Here is a 21,328-nt window from a genome sequence, read left to right as displayed (position 1 = left end):
CAATATTCCAAATACAGATTAGAACACTTTGACAGGAAGAAGGGAAAACTCAAATACTAACCCAGATCAATCAAGCAAAATGTTCTGTAACATAAAACAGTTACACCCAAGTCAAGAGGGGTATCTAAGTATCATGAAGTGTATATAAAGAGCACAACAATCAGTGTGGTGACCAGGTATTCCAAAAGACACACAGAGTTACATTTCATCATGTTAATATGTGCCATTCATAGTAAATTATTTCAAGATTTTCCAGGAAGTCCACGGGAAGGCTGTGCAACAGACTTGTTAAACTTTAAGTAAAGTTATATTTGTTCCTAGTCAACATTATCCAAGAAGGATTAAAGTGGTAAGACTTCATTCAACTGCAGCTGATTCAGTGATCAAAGAACTGAAAAGGACTTTTCCCAGTAGAATTAGTTTCAGACAATGGACCTCAGTTCTTGAAATAGGATTTGAAAAAAATCACATTGGTTGCAGACATCAATCATGTGACAATTTCTTCAATCTATCCTTAGTCAAGTGTGAGGTGAAAAGAGCAGTCAAGACTGTGAGATCACTGATGTGTAGAATTCAGGCTGGGAATAAGCTCTACTTCGTTACAAAGTAATTTAGTTAAATAATAGATACTTAGTAATGGGGCGAAGGTTAAAAACTGAAGTACTAATTTCAGAACACACCCTTAGGCCAAACAAAATTTCACAAGACCACAAGAAGCTATAACTACTAGAATAAAGCCAAAAGAAAAAGCTTTTAAGTACAGATAGTACAACTCTAGAAACAGGGCAACATTTCTGTCAGGACAAAAAGACTGGTTTCAGGACAGAAATTCAGAAGCTTTGTGGCAGGAAGTCAAGAAGGAGAGATTGATAATGGTAACAACAAGGGGATTAAAAATGCTATGTACACATGTGAAAGTAAACTTCTGGAATAATGTATGCTAAGTATAGAGAGAGTTCGAGGGTGCAGTGATATGGTATAACAAGATGCATATAAATTATGCTGTTGTACTTGATCACAATGACTCTGACCTTAGACACCAGTCTGAAATAAACAGGTGAAGAGAGAGATCTTAGACAATATGATAAAGCAATGTATTCAATAACCTATGATGTGCAAACATAATTAAAGGAGCGTTATAGTTTACAAGTAGATGAAGAGCCTTACTTAGATGTTAGCAGTTTTTGGGACAGTGTATGTACACTTGCAGCCCATAGATATTCCAAACTGGTGCAGATAGCAATGTTAGCTTAAAGTACAAGAAAAAGTAGAAGATAAACACAAGATAAAGTTTCAAACACTGAGTGAGCAAGAGCTTGTGACAACTTTTTCCAGGAAGACCTGCAGACTGGGCTCAATATGTGGAAAGAATGTGTTATTTCTTCTGGGCAAATGACGTTGGGTCAGATGAAAAGTAATAAGTAATCGTCTTGACAGTTTGTGCACCCACAGCTTTTTTGGTTATCGAGAGCCTAATGCTTCCTGAGGCACCAGATACTAAAACTTTTGAAGAGTTGGTAAATTTAGCTCAGGAATATTATGATCCCAAGCATCTTTAGATTCTGAGAAGCTATCAGATTTTGCTTGGTAGTTCGAGAACCAGGGGAATCTGGACCTTGATTTTTGATGAGGTTAAAACTGGTGGTGGCATATGACTTTTGGAGTTTAACCCTTAATGAGATGCTGAGAAACTGCATGATATGTAGGATTAATGTTGGGACCACACGAAAGTGCCTATTGAATGAAGCTCAACTGGACTTCAAACAGATTCTACAACCAGCTTTGTCATTAGTAAATGTGGCAAGTGGAGCACATGAGTTGCAGGGTATTCCAGACCAACTAAGCTTGGGAAGCACCATTAGAGTGGAGGCAATCGCATGGCTTCACTCAGGTCATGTCCTGAATAGAGGGACTCGAGGTTGGCCCACAGCAAAACCTTAAAACAAAACCAAGCCTCAGCCAAAAGGTTAATATTTTCTTCTGGATCTGGGCTGCCAAGTATTGTAATTGTTGTTAATATGCAGACACAAGCTAGCAAAGAAGTCCCACTAGGCCTGAATTGAGTAACTGTTCAGAAGAGGTGTGCACACCCTGGAAAGCCCATCTACATCTGGCTTGGAACAGTTAAATTGCTGAGCGACATCCAAAACAGAACCAATCAAAATAACTGTTTGGTTAAATGGTCAGGGGCTTGTGCCCGAAACGTCGAATTTCCTGTTCCTTGGATGCTGCCTGACCTGCTGTGCTTTAACCAGCAACACATTTTCAGCTCTGATCTCCAGCATCTCCAGACCTCACTTTTTACTGGTTAAATGGTCACCCAGTTCTAATGGAGGTTGATACCTGCGCAAGTGTATCAGTGATTGCAGAACCAGTCTTTAACAAAATTCACTTTGGACTCCAAACCTTAAGTTTGCATAAGACCTCAGCTAGAGTGAGAAGCTACACAGGGGAACTTTTATAAATCAAGGTTCCAATTTTGATTCCGGTCTCATATGAGAAGTAGCTGGATCAATTACCACTGACTGCAGTAAAAGGTACAGCTCAAGCCTGATGGGGTAAAATTGGTGTGAGAAAGTTCCAACAATACCTTTATGGATGTAAATTTGTAATACTAACTGACCACAAGCCCTTGCTCGAGCTACTTAAAGAGTACAAGAAGGCTGTGTTATGATAGCTTTAGGTCGAATTCAGTGGTGGCCTCCCATTCTAAGTGCATAAAATTACAAATTGGAACACTGCCTGGGAGGCCAAGTAGTGACTGCGGATGCATTGAGCCACGTCCCACTGTCAGACATACCTTCGATGGTGCTGCCATTGGAAGAGTCCGCTCTGGTTTTAAACTTTCTGCACAGCCTCCTGATTACTGTTGACAATATCAGACTGTGATTGCAATATCAGACTGTCAGTCCTGGCAAAACCAAAATTACTGGTGGTGATGGGAGAAACAAAAGGGCTACCACAACCAGAATTGAAACCTTGCTGGACTCAATGGGACCAGTTCACCATAGAGAACAGCATTTTATTATGGGGAGCAAGAGTAATTGTCCCGGGCAAAGGTACTGGCTGAACTCCACTAGGGTCATCTAGGGATGTCCAAAATGAAGATGTTAGCAAGTAATTCTGTCTAGTTTAGACACAGTTGGTGGGGCAGTGCTTAGAGTTCCAAAAAGGACAGAAATTACAGCCAGCAGCTCCCCTACATTCATGCAAATGGCCGTCTAAACCCCGGACTTGGTTACACATTGACTATGCAACCTCTTTCATGGGCTCAACATACTTACTCATTATCGACATCTACTCAAAGTGGCTGGGCGTGCATTGCATTCATTTGTCAAACATGGCATAATGACAGAAAAGCTGCACTCATCTTTTATAACAAAAGGGCTCCCAGATAATGATCACAGATAATGGGCCATTGTTTACCAGCAGGGAATTCCTTAAGTCAAATGGCATTTGACATACAAGGACAGTTCATAACATCCATCATCCAATGTCTAGTGGAAAGTGCAGTCCAAACTTTAAAGGCAGACTTAAAGAAACAGCCTACAGCTTTACTTGATACCAAACTGTCCTGGTTCCTATTTGATTATAGGACTACTCTCATACAACTACAGGGATAGTTCCAGCAGAGTGCTAATGGGGAGAAGACTCTGCAACAGGTTAATTCTGATCCTCCCAGACCTGGGGGAAGTGGGGGTGTGAAATGACATCAGGAATGCCAATGACTCACAATGAATACCAATGAATGCCAACACACAAGACTCCTTTCAGCGAGAGAAACAGTTTACTTCAGTGGATGAAGTTTGATGCCAAAACCATGGGGATGGCCCTGTGTAGGTAAGAGGCGAGGTTGGTGCGGGGTCAGGTCCTGTAGCATATAAAGTACAGGTAGGTGAGGCAGTCCTGAACAAGCACATAGACCAGATGAAAGCTGCAAACCCGCAAATAGGTCAGTAACAAAACACACCCAGCCCCTCAGAGCAGCTGGAAAGGTTGTCAGAATCCATGGCTTCTCCCTCTCTGTCTAAAATTGAAGTAACATATGGACTCTGAGATCGACACAGTGGATGTCACAGCCTCAACACCTTTATGGCCTGAAGAAGAGAATAAATTTTTTCTGAGATACTCCAGGCACAAGGGCAGGTTGCAGTCCAGTACATATCACCCCTATCCAAAGCTGAGTCAAAGGAACCAGACCTCGTGTGAAAACAGGTCTGGCTACAAGAAAAAGAACAGACCAATATTTCTGGACTTAGAATGGGAGAGATGTAGTGATTTTAATGAGGTCAACCAGTTGGACCTCATAGAATGTGAATTCCCTGATAGGGGCTGTTACCCTGGTCCAATCTAGGAGCCCTGTCTGACAGATACAAGCAGGAGTGCCAGAAGTTCCCTTCAATCTGAGATCTGGCTCTGAGGAAACTTGATTATTGTCAAGTACTATGTATGTATAAATAAAGGGTGACTTGGTGATGGGATACCAACTTCTGTGAAGTTATTTTATGCGGGACTCTGTCAAAAGCCTTCTGAAAGTCCAAGTACATCACGTCCAGTGGCTCTTCCTTATCACTGACACCAATTACATCCAGGAAACTTCTTGTAGACTGGGGAAGCATGATTTATCCTGTTGGGCATTCACTTCAAGTTCTAGGAGATAATGAGGACTGCAGATGCTAGAGAAGTCAAAGTCGATAATGTGTGGCGCTGGAGAAAGCACAACAGGTCACGCAGCATCTGAGAAGATGTTTCAGGCATAATTCTTCATCAGAACTGGGGAAGTGGAAGGCGGCTGATAAATAAATTGGGGGAGGGTGTGGGATTAGGGGAAAGGTAGGTGGGATGGCGATATGTGGGTGAAGGTAGGAGGGGATGGTGATAGGTTGGTGGGAAGTGTGGAGCAGATAGATGGGAAGGAAGTTGACAGATAGGTGAGGTCAAAAGAGCGGAGCTGAGTCAGAGGTTGAGTCTGAAATGGAGTGGAGGGAGGGAAGATTTGGAAATTGGTGAATTCATTGTTGAGGCCATGTGCTTGTAGAAACAATGGCTGCAGATGCTGGAAACCAGATTCTGGATTAGTTGTGCTGGAAAAGCACAGCAGTTCAAGTAGCATCCGAGGAGCATTAAACTGCTCTTCGGATGCTGCCTGAACTGCTGTGCTTTACCAGCACAACTAATCCATGTGGTTGTAGCGTCCTGAGGTAGAGGATGAGGTGTTTCACCTCCAGTTTGCGGGAGGCCTTATTTAGGCAGTGTGGAGGCCCAGAAAGGACATGTACTCAGGGGAGTGGGAGGGGGAGTTGAAATGGATGGTCTCAGGAAGGGGGGGGGGTTGGTTGGTGCGCATAGATCAGAGATGTTCCCTGAACCATTCTGCAAGTTTGCACTCGGTCTCATGGATTGACAGCAACGACTTCAGTAAGTGAAGTTTGAGTATATGCAATTAAATCTCTGCTGGATTTGGAATGATCCTTTGGGGTCTTGGAGGTGAGGTTTGAGGTGTGGGTGCATATGTTGTAGCTCTTATGATGGCAGGGAATGATGCCAGGTGTGGAGAGTGGGTTGGTTGGGAGTTGGACCTAATGAGGGAGTTTCAAAGGCAACAGTCCCAACGGAATGCAGAAAGGTGGGGAGGGAAATATATGTTTGGTAGTGGGGTCTGACTGTGGGTAGGCAAAAATGACGGAGGATGATATGCTGGATTTGGAGATTAGTGGGGTGGAATTTGAGGACCGGGGGATTCTATCCTTGCTGTAGTTGGAGTCTGGGGTTCGAAGGCCTAGATGCAGGAAATGGTGAAGATGTGATTGAAGGCATTGTTGATAACATGGGAGGGGAAATTATGGTCCTGGAAGTAGGAGGACATCTAGTATGTCCTGGAGTGGAACCGTGCATTCTGGGAGCAGACACAGCGGAGGAGGAAGAATTGGGAAGAAGGGACCATGTTTTTACAGGAGGGGAGCTAGGAAAAAGTGTAGTTGAGGTAGCTGTGGAAGTCAATGGGTTTGAAGCAGATGTCAGTGTTAATTCGGTTTCTGGAGATGAAGATGGAGAGGCCCAGGAAGGAGAGGAAGGTGGTCTAGGTGAAATTGAGGTGGAAAATGTTGATGTAGTAGATAAACTGTTCAAGCTCCTCATGAGAGCACGAGGCAGCATCGATGTAGTAGAAGAAAAGGTGGAGGATGGTGCCAGTGTAGCTGTGGAAGAGGAATAGTTCCATGTATCCTACGAAGAGGTAGGCATAGCTGGGGCCCATATGGGTACCCCTAGCCACCACTCTGGTTTGTAGAAAGGTGGAGGGTTGAAAAGAGAAGTTGTTTAGGGTGAGGGCCAGTTCCGCCAACGGAATGAGAGTGTCAGTGGAAGAATACCAGATGGGTCAGCGAGAGAGGAAGAAACGGAGGGCTTTAAGGCCTTCCTCATGGTGGATACAGGTAAAGAGGAACTGGATGTCCATGGTGAAGATGAGGTGTTGGAGGTCGGAGAATTGGAAGTCCCCTATTTATTTCTTAAACTCCTTGCCCCTCCCCAGTCCCGATGAAGGGTTATGCCCGAAACATGGACTCTTGCTCTTCAGATGCTGCCTGACCTGCTGCACGTTTTCCAGCGCCACACTTTATCAATTTTTACTTCACGTTCAGCCACCAAGGCCATCTCAATTGCACTTGGATGAAGTCTAGCGGCCTATCCCTCAAAGCTGGAGTGACACTAACTTATAGGAACACTGTAATATGTAAACAAGTTCACAAATCAGGCACGAGGACTTTCCATAAGTGAAATCTTAGTTCATTGCCTTAAGTATCCATATTCATATCTAAAATGTTGAGACATGGTAGAGCTGTAAGTTTTATGCCTTGGAATGCTGTTGGTTTTGTTATTCTTATAACAGCAATGCAGTCATGAACTAGTACCAAAGAAGCACATTGAAACTGTTTCAATTGTGCAGCATTGCAGTATGTTCAATATGAGGTCTTTGTGTAAGGGAACTTAAGCTGTTTGCCTGCATTATGTGTAGCTCATGGTGGAGACCTATATGACGATAGCAGACTAGAAAGGATATTTGTACATGATTACATTTTAATTCTTGCACTTTTATCCATGTTGAACATGCTTTATTTTGATTTTTCATGACAAACTCTACAATTCCTGCAACTTGTTGTTTGAACTCAATCTACTTGATAGTTGTTGCTTTTCCCCACATTATTGTGCTTGAAACATCTAAGCAGCTTTTCAAAGTTGTGGACAAACCCAGCTGTTCTCCCATCTGGGTGCTGCCACTGTTGATTTACAGGTTTAGAGCTGCTACACATGTTTATAGCTTTGAGTGTCAGGTTCTCTTCTCTTATTAGTCATGCCATCATGGTCAAATCTCTTATGCTTAAGATGATTCAATCTTTGATTCAATCATCTTTTAGATGTACAACTTCACAAGATTTTGTGAACTGTGTACATTATGTTATATATTGATTTACAGGTTCCCCTTCAGTGAATCACAGAATTGTCACAGAAGAAGAACCTTCAGCCCATTATGTCTGCACCAACTCTTCAAATGAGCATACTTATGTAGTGGCAAACTTTTGTTTTTCACCCCATACTCTTGCACATTATTTGTATCCAAATAAGCATCCAAGACTTCTTGAATGCTACAATTTAACCTGCCTCCAACATGTTTTTAGTCAGTGCATGCCATACCCAAACTACGTACTGTGTGATTTTTTTTCTTCTCACATCACCCTTGCTTCTTTTACATATTATTTTAAATTTATGCCTTCTCATTCTTATTTTCACAAACACGATCAATTTCTAACTATCCAGTTCACTCATGATTTAGAATACCTCTATCAAATCTCCTCGTAGTATTCTTCTCTTCAAGCAGTACAGTACCAACGTCTTCAATCTATCTTCATAAATAGAATTTCTCATTCCTGAAACCATTCTTGTAAACTGGTTCTGCACTCCTTCCAATCCTTTCACATCTTTTCTATAAAATGGTGATCGCAACTATGTACAATACTCCAGATGAAATCGAACCAATGTGTGATACAAGTTCAACATAACCTCCTTACTCTTGTCATCTATGCCCCTATTAATAAAGATAAGGACTCTTCTTTTCACTTTTGCTGTCATATTCAAAATTCTATGCAAATATATACACAAGATCCTCTGTTCCTGCACCCATTTCAGAATTATACCCCCTATTTTATATTGCTTTTCATTGTTCTTCCCATCAAACTGTATCACTGAATATTTCTGTGCATTGAATCTCATCTGCCATCTATCCGCTGTTCCACTAACTTTCTTATGTTCTTTTGGAGTTCCACACTATCCTCCTCATATTTTTTAGTTTTTCCAAGTTTTGTGTCACCTGCAAACTTTGAAATTGTCCCCTGCACTAAATATCAGATCACAAAGAAAACAGGAAAACAAGGGTCCCAATATCAACTCTTGGGGAACTCTGCTACAAACCTTCCTTCAGCCCAAAAAATATCCATTGACCCTTACTCTGTTCCCTATCACACAGCCAATTTGGTCTTCAGGTTACTACCGTCCATTTTATATCATGACTCATAACTTTCCTCACAAATTTGATGTATGGCATTGTGAGATGTCTTCTGCAAACCCATGTATACCTCTTTAGAAATCCATACTGAATCTTCATAATCAACTCACCTCTTTCTAAATGATTAATAATTCTAAACCAAATAGTTGATTCTAAAAGCTTCCCCACCACCTTATTTACTTTGATCTCCAATTCTGACCAGGAGCATTTATAATTAACATTGAATTGAGATTCTAAGTTTCCTTTAAAAGCTTTTAAAATTTCCAAAATCTACTTTTTCCATTATTCAGAGAGAAAATCAGGGTGGCATAAATTTTGAAACAGTGTCTTCCCAATCGTGATAAAAATGTGATAACGCTCAATCCTCCAGCCTGCTAAACAAATCTGTTGCAATTTTGTAACTCTGCCATTACACTTGGAAAAAATGTTGGCTTTGCTTCATATCTCCTTTTATTTTAACAGTTGCAACATATTATTCTTAAAACCAGTGTTTGACTTGTGCCTTGTCTCTTTGTTCATCACTTTTAGCTTCCATTCGTAGAAGTGCGCAGCTCTGGTGTCACTTTATCTGTATCTGTGCTTTCATTTTCACTTCTTTTGCTATGTTTCCAGAGTACAACTCAGCAGTGCATTCAACACAAGGTCTTTATTGAAGGGAATCTCAAATGTGGCCTGCAGAGTGTGCTCCATGGTTTGAGAAACTCTTGTATAATTTTCTGGCAGGTGACAGCATTATTGTAACTCTTGCTCTCCTGAAGTTTTCTCGTAACAAATCTAGCCACTTCTGAAGAATGTGCTAGCATGGGACTTAAACACTAATTCTGTTTTCTCTCCACAGATGCTGCCAGGCCTGCTGAGTTTCTCCAGCACTTTGTCTTTTTCAAACAGTACAACAAATTGTATATTAACCATAGCCAATATTGAAAATGTTGCCTGCACCTCCCTGCTATATTTTCAGATTCCAATGTTGCGGCATGCTATATGTTATGATCATGTACATTGGAACCAGTTGGGTTGGCTTGGGTAAATTTATTGCCACAAATCCTTCTACTTGCTCTTATTTTACTGATGTTGGCTAGTGGCCCAAAAAGCAACAAAAGCCTATAAATCCTAAACAGAGACTCAAGTTAATAAAGCTGTAGATCCCTATAATAAAATCGAGTTATCCTTTATTACAGCATATTTTCCTTAACTGGACTAGAAAGTGAGTCACTAATTTCACAATAGGTTCCCGAAATTGGGTCTATATTGACACAGGAGAAAGTGAGGACTGCAGATGGTGGAAATCAGAGCTGAAAAATGTGTTACTGGAAAAGTGCAGCAGGTCAGGCAGCATCCAAGGAGCAGGAGAATTGACATTTTGGGCATAAGCCCTTATTCAGGAATGAGGAAAGTGTGCCAAGAAGGCTAAGATAAAAGGTAGGGAGGTGGGACTTGGGGGAGGGGTGTTGGGAATGCGATAGGTGGGAGGAGGTTAAGGTGAGGATGATAGGCCGGAGAGGGGGTGGGAGCGGAGAGGTCGGGAAGAAGGTTGCAGGTCAAGACGGCGGTGCTGAGTCTGAGGGTTGGGACTGAGATAAGGTGGGGGGAGGGGAAATGAGTAAGCTGGAGAAATCTGCGTTCATCCCTTGCCCTTGGCCTCCTCCATCATCAGACCATGGCAACAAGACAGCTGTAAGAGCGCCTCATCTTCTGCCTAGGAACCCTCCAACCCCAAGGGATGAATGCAGATTTCTTCAGCTTCCTCATTTCCCCTCCCCCCACCTTATCTCAGTCCCAACCCTCGGACTTAGCGCCGCCATCTTTACCTGCAATCTTCTTCCCGACCTCTCCGCCCCCACCCCCTCTCCAGCCTATCAACCTCACCTTAACCTCCTTCCACCTATCACATTCCCAACGTCCCTCCCCCAAGTCCCTCCTCCCTATCTTTTACCTTAGCCTGCTTGGCACACCTTCCTCATTCCTGAAGAAGGGCTTATGCCCATAACATCGATTTTCCTGCTCCTTGGATGCTGCCTGACCTGCTGCGCTTTTCCAGCAACACATTTTTCAGCTCCATATTGACATAGTCGAATGATGCTACTTTTTTGTTTCAGGCAAGTGCCAGAGGTCCCTAGGGAGTGCCCATATCTGGTGTTCGTGGTATGCATGGTGGTCTTTTGGGAACAGGATGTTGCACTACTAAATGTAATACTTTTGTTCTTGTATGTCTGAAAAATTGATTAAATGGATCCAATTTCCCCTCCATTCATTTTCACTGTTGTTAGTTATTAGTGTTCCCAAGAACTACATGCTAGGATCACCCGCTTCCTCCTCTTTATTTGGTATCTGGTTGAGGAGCAGCATCAAATACTTACGTTTACAGCTGACAGTCTGAATAAGTTGAATGTGCCCTATATTCCTTGCATAATTTGCTATTTTTAATTTAGAAAATGTAATACATTTAAAAGCAATAGTTCTCTATGGTTATTTTTGCAATACTAGTGAACAGAAATAAATTTGGCTGAAAGGTTTTAGAACCTGGAGTAACCAATATTAAACGATTAAGATCACAGTCACTTTGCTATTCATATCCTTTACCTTGACAGATGGTGATATACTAACGATGACTTTGGCCAATCTGATTTAGTAGGAACTGTTTCAGTCTCTTGTTATCATCCAATTCAATGAATACTCAACATGTTTCAAGTTTAAGCATTGCCCAGAAGTGGGTGGCTGGTCCTAACGGTAGCAAGTGAAAGTTTGATTTGGTACAACATTATCCTAGTAACTCTGAGGGAACATGCCAATCCTGGATGTTCTCCAGCAGATGATTACTGAAGTGATGCCTGTGCTTTTGGCTCAATGTACACCCAGTTGAAAACATTTAGCAGATTAAGACAGTTAACAGTGAGAGTTTACATATTTCATCTGGAAGAGCCAGGTGCATGAACTGGCAATTATGCAAACTCAATTACACCATGAACCGTGACTCTGTGTTTAACCACCTGAGTGCCTTCTGATTAATAATCAGTCGAGCAAATGACAAGCTTTCAAGATAACAGTAAAGGACCATTAATGTGAATCTTATCATTGTCAGATCCCTTTCCTAACCAACTTAACAAGTTCAGATTCAGCATTCTTAATAGTTTTATATTACCTGTACTGTGACTGTGCTTAATGCTTTTTTTTGTTTGTATAAAAATAACATGAATATAGCTGAAAGAGGTTCATGGTTTATGTACATCAGCTATGAGAGAAATATTTTAATGCTTAAGTACAATCATAAAGCGATCTGAATATTGCATAAAAGTGTTTGAAAATGTGAGTACTTTGAAAAATGATTTTTATTTTTGCAGCCTTAAATGCTTATTTCCTTTCAAAGTGTGTGCAGCCACTTACCTCAATACACGTTCTGTACTGTGGTCTTGACAACAATAATAATGTGGGTTTATATTTCTCCATTTTTGCTGATTTTAGCAAAAGAATGGTCATGAAACAAGTCTCATCATCTGTGATTAGCAATGTTCTGTCAATTCCTAGCCTTTTCAGACATGCTTTAGCAAACCTTAACAAAAGACAATTTGTTAAAGTATTTTTAATAGTTTCCAAAAGAATTTGTGCAGAATTCCACAGTACAACTGAAATTAATTTTTCATTTCATATCAGACTCTTTTTTAGTATATTGAATAGAATTGAAATTTGTAACCAGCAACAACAATAGAAGTAAATAGTAAGGAGGAGTTTTCTGTTCACAAGCATGTGCATCTCACAGTTCTGCAACTGGAGGTAACAGCTTGAGTGTACTGTATAAGAGAATAAGCAAGAGACAGATTTAAATAATGCCTTTCATGAACACAATATCTCCCAAAGCACTTTACAACCAATTGGTACTTTTGACATGCAGTCACTGTTGCAAGGTGGAAAACGTTAGTCAATTTACTGCAAAAACAATACAATAATGACAAGATAATCTTTAATTAATTACATTGATTTACGAATAAATAATGATCAAGTCATCAGGGAGAACTCACCCACTCGTATTAGTATGACATTGTACAGTTCTGGTCACCGCATTATAGGAAGGATGTGGAAGCTTTGGAAAGGGTTCAGAGGAGATTTACTAGGATGTCACCTGGTATGGGAGGGAAGGTTTGATGAGGAAATGCTGAGGGACTTGAGGCTGCTTTCATTAGACAGAAGAAATTTGAGAGGTGACTTAATTCAAGCATATAAGATAATCAGAGGGTTAGATAGGGTAAACAGTGAGAGCCTTTTTCCTCAATTAGTGATGGCTAGCATGAGCAGACATAGTTTAAATTGAGGAGTGATAGGGATAAGACAGATGACAGAGGTAGTTTCTTTACTCAGAGAGTAGTAAGGGCATGGAATGTCCTGCCTGCAACAGTAGTGGACTTGCCAACATTAAGGACATTTAATTGATCATTGGATAAACATATGGGTGAAAATTGAATAGTGTAGGTTAGATGGGCTTCACATGGCTTCACAGGTCAGCATAACATCGAGGGCCGAGGGTCCTGTATCGTGCTGTAATGTTCTATGCTCTATAGCATCACAGGACCTTTTACATTTATTTGTGCATGTAAAGGGACCAACTATGCTTTTATACAAACTGTTCCAGTACAGCAACAAAACTACAACCTACCCAGCTTTATAGAAAATTGCCCAGATATGTCCTGTATTCAAAATGTGGAGGTGCCAGCATTGGACTAGGGTGGACAAAGTTGGAAATCACATGACACCAGGTTATAGTTCCAACATGTTTGTTTGAAATTGCAAGCTTTCAGAGTGCAGCCCCTTCATTAGGTGTAGTGAGAGACAAGAGCACACAGACATCTAATTTATGGGTAGAGAAATCAAAGCCAGAGAGATCAAAAGGTCATGAAACTGGTGTGAGTGGAGTGTTTCTGCAGGGGACCAAGAGTGTTAGATGGTGTGAGTAAAATGTCAACAGCAGAATAACAAATGAAGGAATAACCCATAATCTGATTAAGTGAGGCAGAGAGATAATTACAAAAAGTTAAAATGATGATACTGGCGACAAACCAAATGACTGGAATCACGTAATGGTATAAGATTTGCATGCTGAGAGTCTAACCAACGTAATAGATAATCCAAGATTGTACAAACTAATTAAGGTCGAGAGATCATAACAATTTATCAAGATGATGGTGTCTAAACAAGACAGCAAGGAAGACTTTACAGACACAGAACAGTGTAGTAGGGTCACATGTAGTGTGACATGAATCCGAGATTATGACTGAGACTGTCATCATTTGTACAGAACTGGGCAATCAGCTTCTGCTCGGTGATTGTGCATTGTTGTGTATCTCGAAGTCCACCTAGGAGGATGCTTACCTGAAGATTGGAGACTGAATGTACTTGACTGCTGAAGAGTTGCCCAACTGGGAGAGAACATTCCTGTCTTGCGATTGTTGCATAGTATCTATTCATCCATTGTCATCGCTTCTGAATGGTCTTGCTATTACACCATGCTCTTGGGGCATTCTTGATTGCAGTATATGTGATAGACGACATTGGCTGAGTCACATGGGTATCTGCACGTACGTGGTGGGTGATGTTCCCAAGTGTGATGGTGTTACCCATATTGATGATTTGACATGCCTTGCAAAGGTTGCCATGTCAAGGTTGTGTGTTGCGTTGTAGTTGATGTTGTCTTGAAGGCTGTATGTCCATCCTTAATGGACATGTGTGTATTGAAGAATGAAACTGATTCTGAAGAATAGTCCACAGTAAGTATGATGGTAGGGTGAAAATTGATGGCATTGCTATGTGTTTGTTTCAGTAATTACTCGCCATGAGCCCAAAGAAAGAAAATATCATCAACATATCTGGTAAATAGTATTGGTTGGAGTTCCTGTGCAGCAAAGAAATCTTATTTGAATTTGTGCATGAAAATGTTGAAATATTGGAGTGCAAGGTTGGTCCCCATGGCTGTTGCGTGTTTCCAGATAAAGAACTGGTTGTCGAAGGTGAAGATGTTATGGTCAATGATGAAATGGATGAGTTGTAGGGTGATGTCTGGAAGTTACCAGTTGTTGGTATTGAGTACTGAGGCTGTTGCAGAGACGCTATCAAGATGGGGGATGCTGGTGCAGAGTGCCAAAACATTGGTTGTGACAAGGAATGTTCTTGGTTTGGCTAGTCTATGGGTGCTGAGTTTCTGTAAGAAATCTGTGGTGTCACGACAGAAGCTAAGGGTTTCTAATACAATGAGTTCCAAGATGCCCTCGACATAACCAGAGAGTGATCCTATAGCCACATGTGATCCTATCACACTGTTCTATATCTATAATATCTTCCTTACTGTTCTGCGTTGACACCATCACCTTGATAAATTGTTATAATCTCTATATTTTAATTAGCTTGTACAGTTTTGGATTAGTTATTACTTTGGTTTGACCCTCAGCGTGCAACTCTTATACCTATTATGTTATTCCAGTCATTTAATTTGTTTTCAGTACCACCTTATTTTAAATTTTTTTGTAATTGTATCTCTGCGTCATTTAATTGAATTGTAGATCATTCCTTCACTTGTTATTCAGCTGTTGACACTTTACTCACACAGTCTAATATGCTTGGTCACCTACAGAGACTTATTATTCAACAGTCAACTCACACCAGTTGTATGATCTTTTGATCTTTGTGCTCTTGATCTCTTTGCCTACAAATTCTGTGTGTGTGCTCTTCTCTGACTTCACCAGATGAAGACACTCCAGAAGTTTGTGATTTCAAATAAACCCGTTGGACTATAACTTGGTGTCATATGTCTTCTGACTATATTCAGAAAGCAGGACAAATCCAATGCAGCAGTTACTGCCATATCATCAGTAAACTGACAAAAGGTGCCATCTTCAATGCTATTAAGAAGCACTTGCATAGCACCTGCTTAGCAAAATGCACCTGCTCATTGACGCTCAGTTTGGGTTTCACCAGGGCCATTCAGCTCCTTGGTTCAAACATGGACAAATGAGCTGATTTCCAGAGTGAGGGTGAGTGACTGACTTTGATGTCAAAGCCAGTTTGGCAGAGTGACATTAAGGAGCACGAGAAAAACTGGAATCATTGGGAATTGGGGAATAACTCTCCACTGGTTGGAGTCATGCCTGGTACAAAAGAAGATGATTGTAGTTCTTGGAATTCAGTCATCTCAGTTCCAGGTATCTCTGCAGAAGTTATTCAGTGTAGTGTCCTTGATCCATCCATCTTCAGCTGCTTCATCAATGACCTTCCCTCCAGAACTGGGGTTGTTCACTGATACTTGGACAATGTTCAGCACCACAAACACTTTGCATATTGAAGCAGTACATGCTCAACTGCAACAGGATCTGGACAGTATCTTGGTTTAGCAGTATTTGCACCATGCAATTGACAGTGACCATTTCCAACAAGAGAGAGCATCTAACCATCACCCCTTGAATTTCAATGTTATCACCATCACTGAATACTGAACTATCAATATCCTGGTGTTTACCGCTGACCAGAAGCTGAACCAGATTAATGGTATAAATTGTACAATCGTGACTACAAGAGCAGGTCAGAGATTAAGAATCTCCCAATCATTAATTCACCTCCTGACTTCCCAAAGTCTATCTGTCATCTATAAGGGACAAGTCAAGAGTGTGATGGAATGCTGCCAATATTCCTGGGTTATTGTAGATCCAACAACTCTCAAGAAGCTTGACACCATCCAAGACAAAGTAGCCTGCTTGATTGGCATCATATTCGCAACCACTGATGTTCGATAGCTGCAATGTGTACCATCTGCAAGATGCGATGCAGAAATTCACCCAAGCTCCATAGAAAGCACCTTCCAAATCCATAACAACTACATCTGGAAGGACAAGGGCAACAAAGACATGGGAACCTCACCTCCTTCAAATTTTCCTCCAAGCTGATAAGCATCCTGACTTGGAAATACATCACTCCTCATCAGTGTTGCTGAATCGAAATCCTTAGTGGCATTTTGGAGTCTACCTACGGCAAACAGATGGCTGTGATTCAAGAAGGCAGCTCACCACATTTTCAAGGACAAGTAAAGAACGGCAATAAATGTTGGTGCAGCCACTGACACACACAACCAGGAATGAATAAAAAGAAAACATCCCAGTTTAATGTCTGACCTAAAAAGTCAATGATCTAACTTCTGAGTTCAAGAGCCTGGAACACATACAGTCTTCTGGCTCAGAGGTGAGAACCATCACAAAGCTGACATTTAATTAGAGGGCATAACATATCCATATGGGGCTGGGAGAAGAGGAGGTGAGATGGTGATAGGTGGATACAGGTAAGGGGTTATTATGATTGGTCAGTGGGAAGGGTGCAGATGACAGGTGAGTAAGAAAATGGACAGGTCATGTCCCATTTGCTTGGCAGAACTGGCCCTCACCCTCAACAATTTTTCTTTTGATTCCTCCCACTTCCTACAACCCAAAGGGGTGGCCATTGGCCCCCATAAAGGCCCGGGATATGCCTATCTCTTTGAAGGATTCATGGAACAGTCTCTCTTCCACAACCATACCACACCACACCTCAATTCTTTCTCTATTATATTGATGACTGCATCAACGCTGCCTCATGCTCCCATGAGGACCTTGAGCACTTCATCAACTTCACCAAAACCTTTCACTCCGCTCTGAAATTTACCTGGACCATTTCCAACATTTCCCTCCCCTCTTGGACCTATCTGTCTCCACCTTCGGAAATCGACTCAGCACTGACATCCATTTCAAACCCACCGACTCCTCCAACTACCTCGACCAAGCCTCCTCTCACTCCGCCTCCTGCAAAAATGCTATTTCATACTCACAACTCTTCCGCCTTATCTGTTCCCAGGATGAGGTGTTTCCACACTGTAAGTCTAATCTAATCTAATTCCAGGACGTCCCAGATACCCTTCTACTTTATGGACCATAGTTTCCCCTCCTTAGTAGTTAAAGATGCCCTCAACCATATTTCCTCCATTTTTTGCACTTCTGCCCTCAAATTCCTTACTTCCAACAACAATAAGGATGAGTCCCCCTATTCCACAATACCACCCCACCAACCTCCGAATCCAGCACATCATCTTCCGATATTTCCGCCACTTACAATCAGACCCTACCATCAAAACGATATTTTCTTCCCCACCCCTGTCCGTTTTCAACAGTAATTGTCCACTCCATGACTCCCTTGTCAACTCTACACTCCCTACCAACTTCTCCACCAAACCTGGTACCTTTCCCTGCAACTACAGGAGGTGCAACACCTGCCCTTACCCCTCCCCTATCACCTCCGTCCAAAGCCCCATATAAACCTTCCAGATCGGACAGAGTTTCACCTGCACTTCATCCAAACTAATCTATTGTATCCATTACTCCCAATGTGGTCTCCTCTATATCGGAGAGACAAAATGCAAACTCGGGGACTAGATTCACAGAGCATCTTCGCTCTGCACGCATTAACAAAACCAACCTTCTGGTTGGCATCCATTTCAATCCCACTCCCAATTCCCCTGTCTATCCTCGGCATCTTCCACTGCCAGAGTGAGGCCAAACACATACTGAAGGAACGACACCTGATATTGCACTTGGGGACCTTACAACCCAATAGCTTCAATATTGACTTCATCAGCTTCAAAATCCCCCACCACGAGCCTTATCCCATGTTTAGTTCTCCCACTTCTCCTCATCTCCCTGACCTGTCCATTTTCCTACTCACCTATCCTCTCCACTCTTCCCAATGACCAATCACAATAACCCCCCACCTGCATCCACCTATCATCATCCCATCTACCCTTCTCCCAGCCCCACCTTCCTCTCTCTATTTACTTCTGGGCTCCCCTCCCCCTCTGCAGTTCTGACGAAGGGTTTTGGTCTGAAATGTTGACGTTCCTGCTCCTCAGATACAGTCTGAACTGCTGTGCTTTTCCACCTTCACATCGATTGATACCATCATTCACAATGGTCTACTCAAACAGAAAGTACTCATCAAAACAGATCTTTATCAATGAGATAACTAATGCACTGTCCCCTCACCAAGCACTGAATAAAATGTTCTTCAGTTAAAAACACCACCCACAGCAGTAGAGGCAGTTAATGTTTTTACAGAAGTTACAGGTTGAAATTTGCAATGCATTATTATCCCTTGGACCCACCGCTGCCTCCCTAACCACAGTTGTAAAGTGATTGAGGGGATATCCTGCTCATGATCTCAACTGTTGCTCCACAGCAGTGCTAAAGGCACTGGAGCCTGCAACTGCTATTGGCTCTGACAAAATTCCAATAACAGTATTGTAGACTTGTGCTGCAGAATTAGCTAATGTGGCAAATTGTCCAGGTAAGTCTCATCCACAAAAAGCAGGACAAATCCAACCCAGCCAAATATAACCCCATATTACTCCCTATCAACAGCAGAGTGATGGAATGGGTCATTGGTTGTGCTATCAAGTGATACTGACTCAGCAGTAATCTTTTCAGTGATGGTCACTGTGAGTTCCATGTTGGCTATTCACCTTCTGATCTCATTACAGACATAGTCCATACATAGATGAAAGACCTGAAATTACTAGATGTGGAGGGTGTGACTGCCCTTTATATGAAGGTCGAACTTAACTGAATATAGCATCAAGGAGCCCAGCAAAACTGAAACCAATCCACCATTTGAGGTCATACCTTATGCAATAGAAAAGATGGTTACAGTCGTTGGAAATTGATTATCTAGGTTAATTATCTCAGGACATTACTGTAAGCGTTCCTCAGATTAGCATCTTAAATCCAACCATCTTCAGCTACTTCATCAATGACTTTCTTTACATCATAAGGACAGAATTGTGGATGATCATGACTCATCAGGAAGTGAAGCAGTTTGTGTCTGTATATGGAGAAAGTGAGGACTGCAGATGCTGGAGATCAGAGCTGAAAATGAGTAGCTGGAAAAGTGCAGCAGGTCAGGCAGCATCCAAGGAGCAGGAAAATTGACATTTCAGGCATGAGCATATATTTCGGGCATATATTTCCCTCCCCTCCCCTATCAGCGTTCCGAAAAGACCACTCCCTCTGTGACTCCCTCGTCAGGTCCACACTCCCCACCAACCCAACCTCCACTCCTGGCACCTTCCCCTGCAATCGCAAGAAATGCAAAACCTGCACCCACACCTCCCCCCTTACTTCCTTCCAAGGCCCCAAGGGATCCTTCCATATCTGCCACAAATTCACCTGCACCTCCACACACATCATTTACTGCATCCACTGCACCCGATGTGGCCTCCTCTATATTGGGGAGACAGGCCGTCTACTTGCGGAACATTTCAGAGAACACCTCTGGGACACCCGGACCAACCAACCCAACCACCCCGTGGCTCAACACTTCAACTCCCCCTCCCACTCCACCAAGGGCATGCAGGCCCTTGGACTCCTCCATCGCTAGAGTATAGCAACATGACGGCTGGAGGAAGAGTGCCTCATCTTCTGCCTAGGAACCCTCCAACCACAAGGGATGAACTCAGATTTCTCCAGTTTCCTCATTTCCCCTCCCCCACCTTGTCTCAGTCCTAACCCTCGAACTCAGCACCACCTTCCTAACCTGCAATCTTCTTCCTGACCTCTCCGCCCTCACCCCCACTCCGGCCAATCACCCTCACCTTATCACCCTCACCTTAACCTCCTTCCACCTATCGCATTTCAACACCCCTCCCTCAAGTCCCTCCTCCCTATCTTTTATCTTAGCCTGCTTGGCACACTTTTCTCATTCCTGAAGAAGGGCTCATGCCTGAAACGTTGATTCTCCTGTTCCTTGGATGCTGCCTGACCTGCTGCGCTTTTCCAGCAACACATTTTCATCTCTGTGTCTGTATATAACAAGGCTTGGACAATGTTCAGGCTTGGATAGATAAGTGACAGTGATATTCACACCTCAAGTATCAGACAATGATCCTCTCCAACTAGAAGGTTCCCAATCAAGTCGTCTTGATGTTCAATTGCACTACTATCAATGAATCTCATACTAACAAAATTGATTTACTAGAAATTTAAGCGAAGCAACTATTATGACTACAAGAGCATGTCAAAGGCTGGGAATTCTGTTTGAATAACTCACCTTCCCACTCCCTAGTATTTATCCATCATCTATAAGGTACAAGTTAGGAGCATGATGAAGTAACTCCTACTTGGCTGGTTGAATGCTGATCCAAAAACACTCAAGAATCTTGACACCATCCAGAACAATGCAGCCAGTTGATTCACGTGGTTTCACTTAGACTACTTGCCATGCTTCATCTAGTGTTGTCTGATGTCCAACGCACTCACATCAAACTTATTAGAACTGCAAGTTTTCAAACATTGGATTTCAGAATTAAAACATTCAGTGACATAGATTTGGTAGGTGACCAAATATTCAAAGATTTAAGAAAAAGAAGTGCCGAGAGAGTGTTGTGACTATGGGTAGAAGAGTTTATGTGGAGGGCACAATTAAGGTTGGATTGGAAGGAATGTAGAGAACAGAATACAGAATGAGGGTTTGGAATGAGAGGTGTTAAGAGATAAAATAAGAAGCTGCTGGTGCCTGAGTAATCAGGTGCCAAGAAAAGTGTAATTTAATGGTAAGAGCCACACCTTCAATGTGTCAGTCTGACCAGGCAAGAGGTGTAATGTATAGTTTTGCAGGCCATTGCATTTAGAGGGAAGGTAAGATGGCCCTCAGCTAGGTGTCTGTCAAAGTAATGATGTTGGTGCAATCATCCACAATAATCTCAAGACCTAGTTCACATAT

The sequence above is a fragment of the Hemiscyllium ocellatum genome, chromosome 31 (assembly GCF_020745735.1).
Source record: "Hemiscyllium ocellatum isolate sHemOce1 chromosome 31, sHemOce1.pat.X.cur, whole genome shotgun sequence".
Classification (NCBI taxonomy): domain Eukaryota; kingdom Metazoa; phylum Chordata; class Chondrichthyes; order Orectolobiformes; family Hemiscylliidae; genus Hemiscyllium; species Hemiscyllium ocellatum.
The sequence above is the reverse complement of the archived record's forward strand: the minus strand, read 5'-3'. Positions refer to the sequence as shown.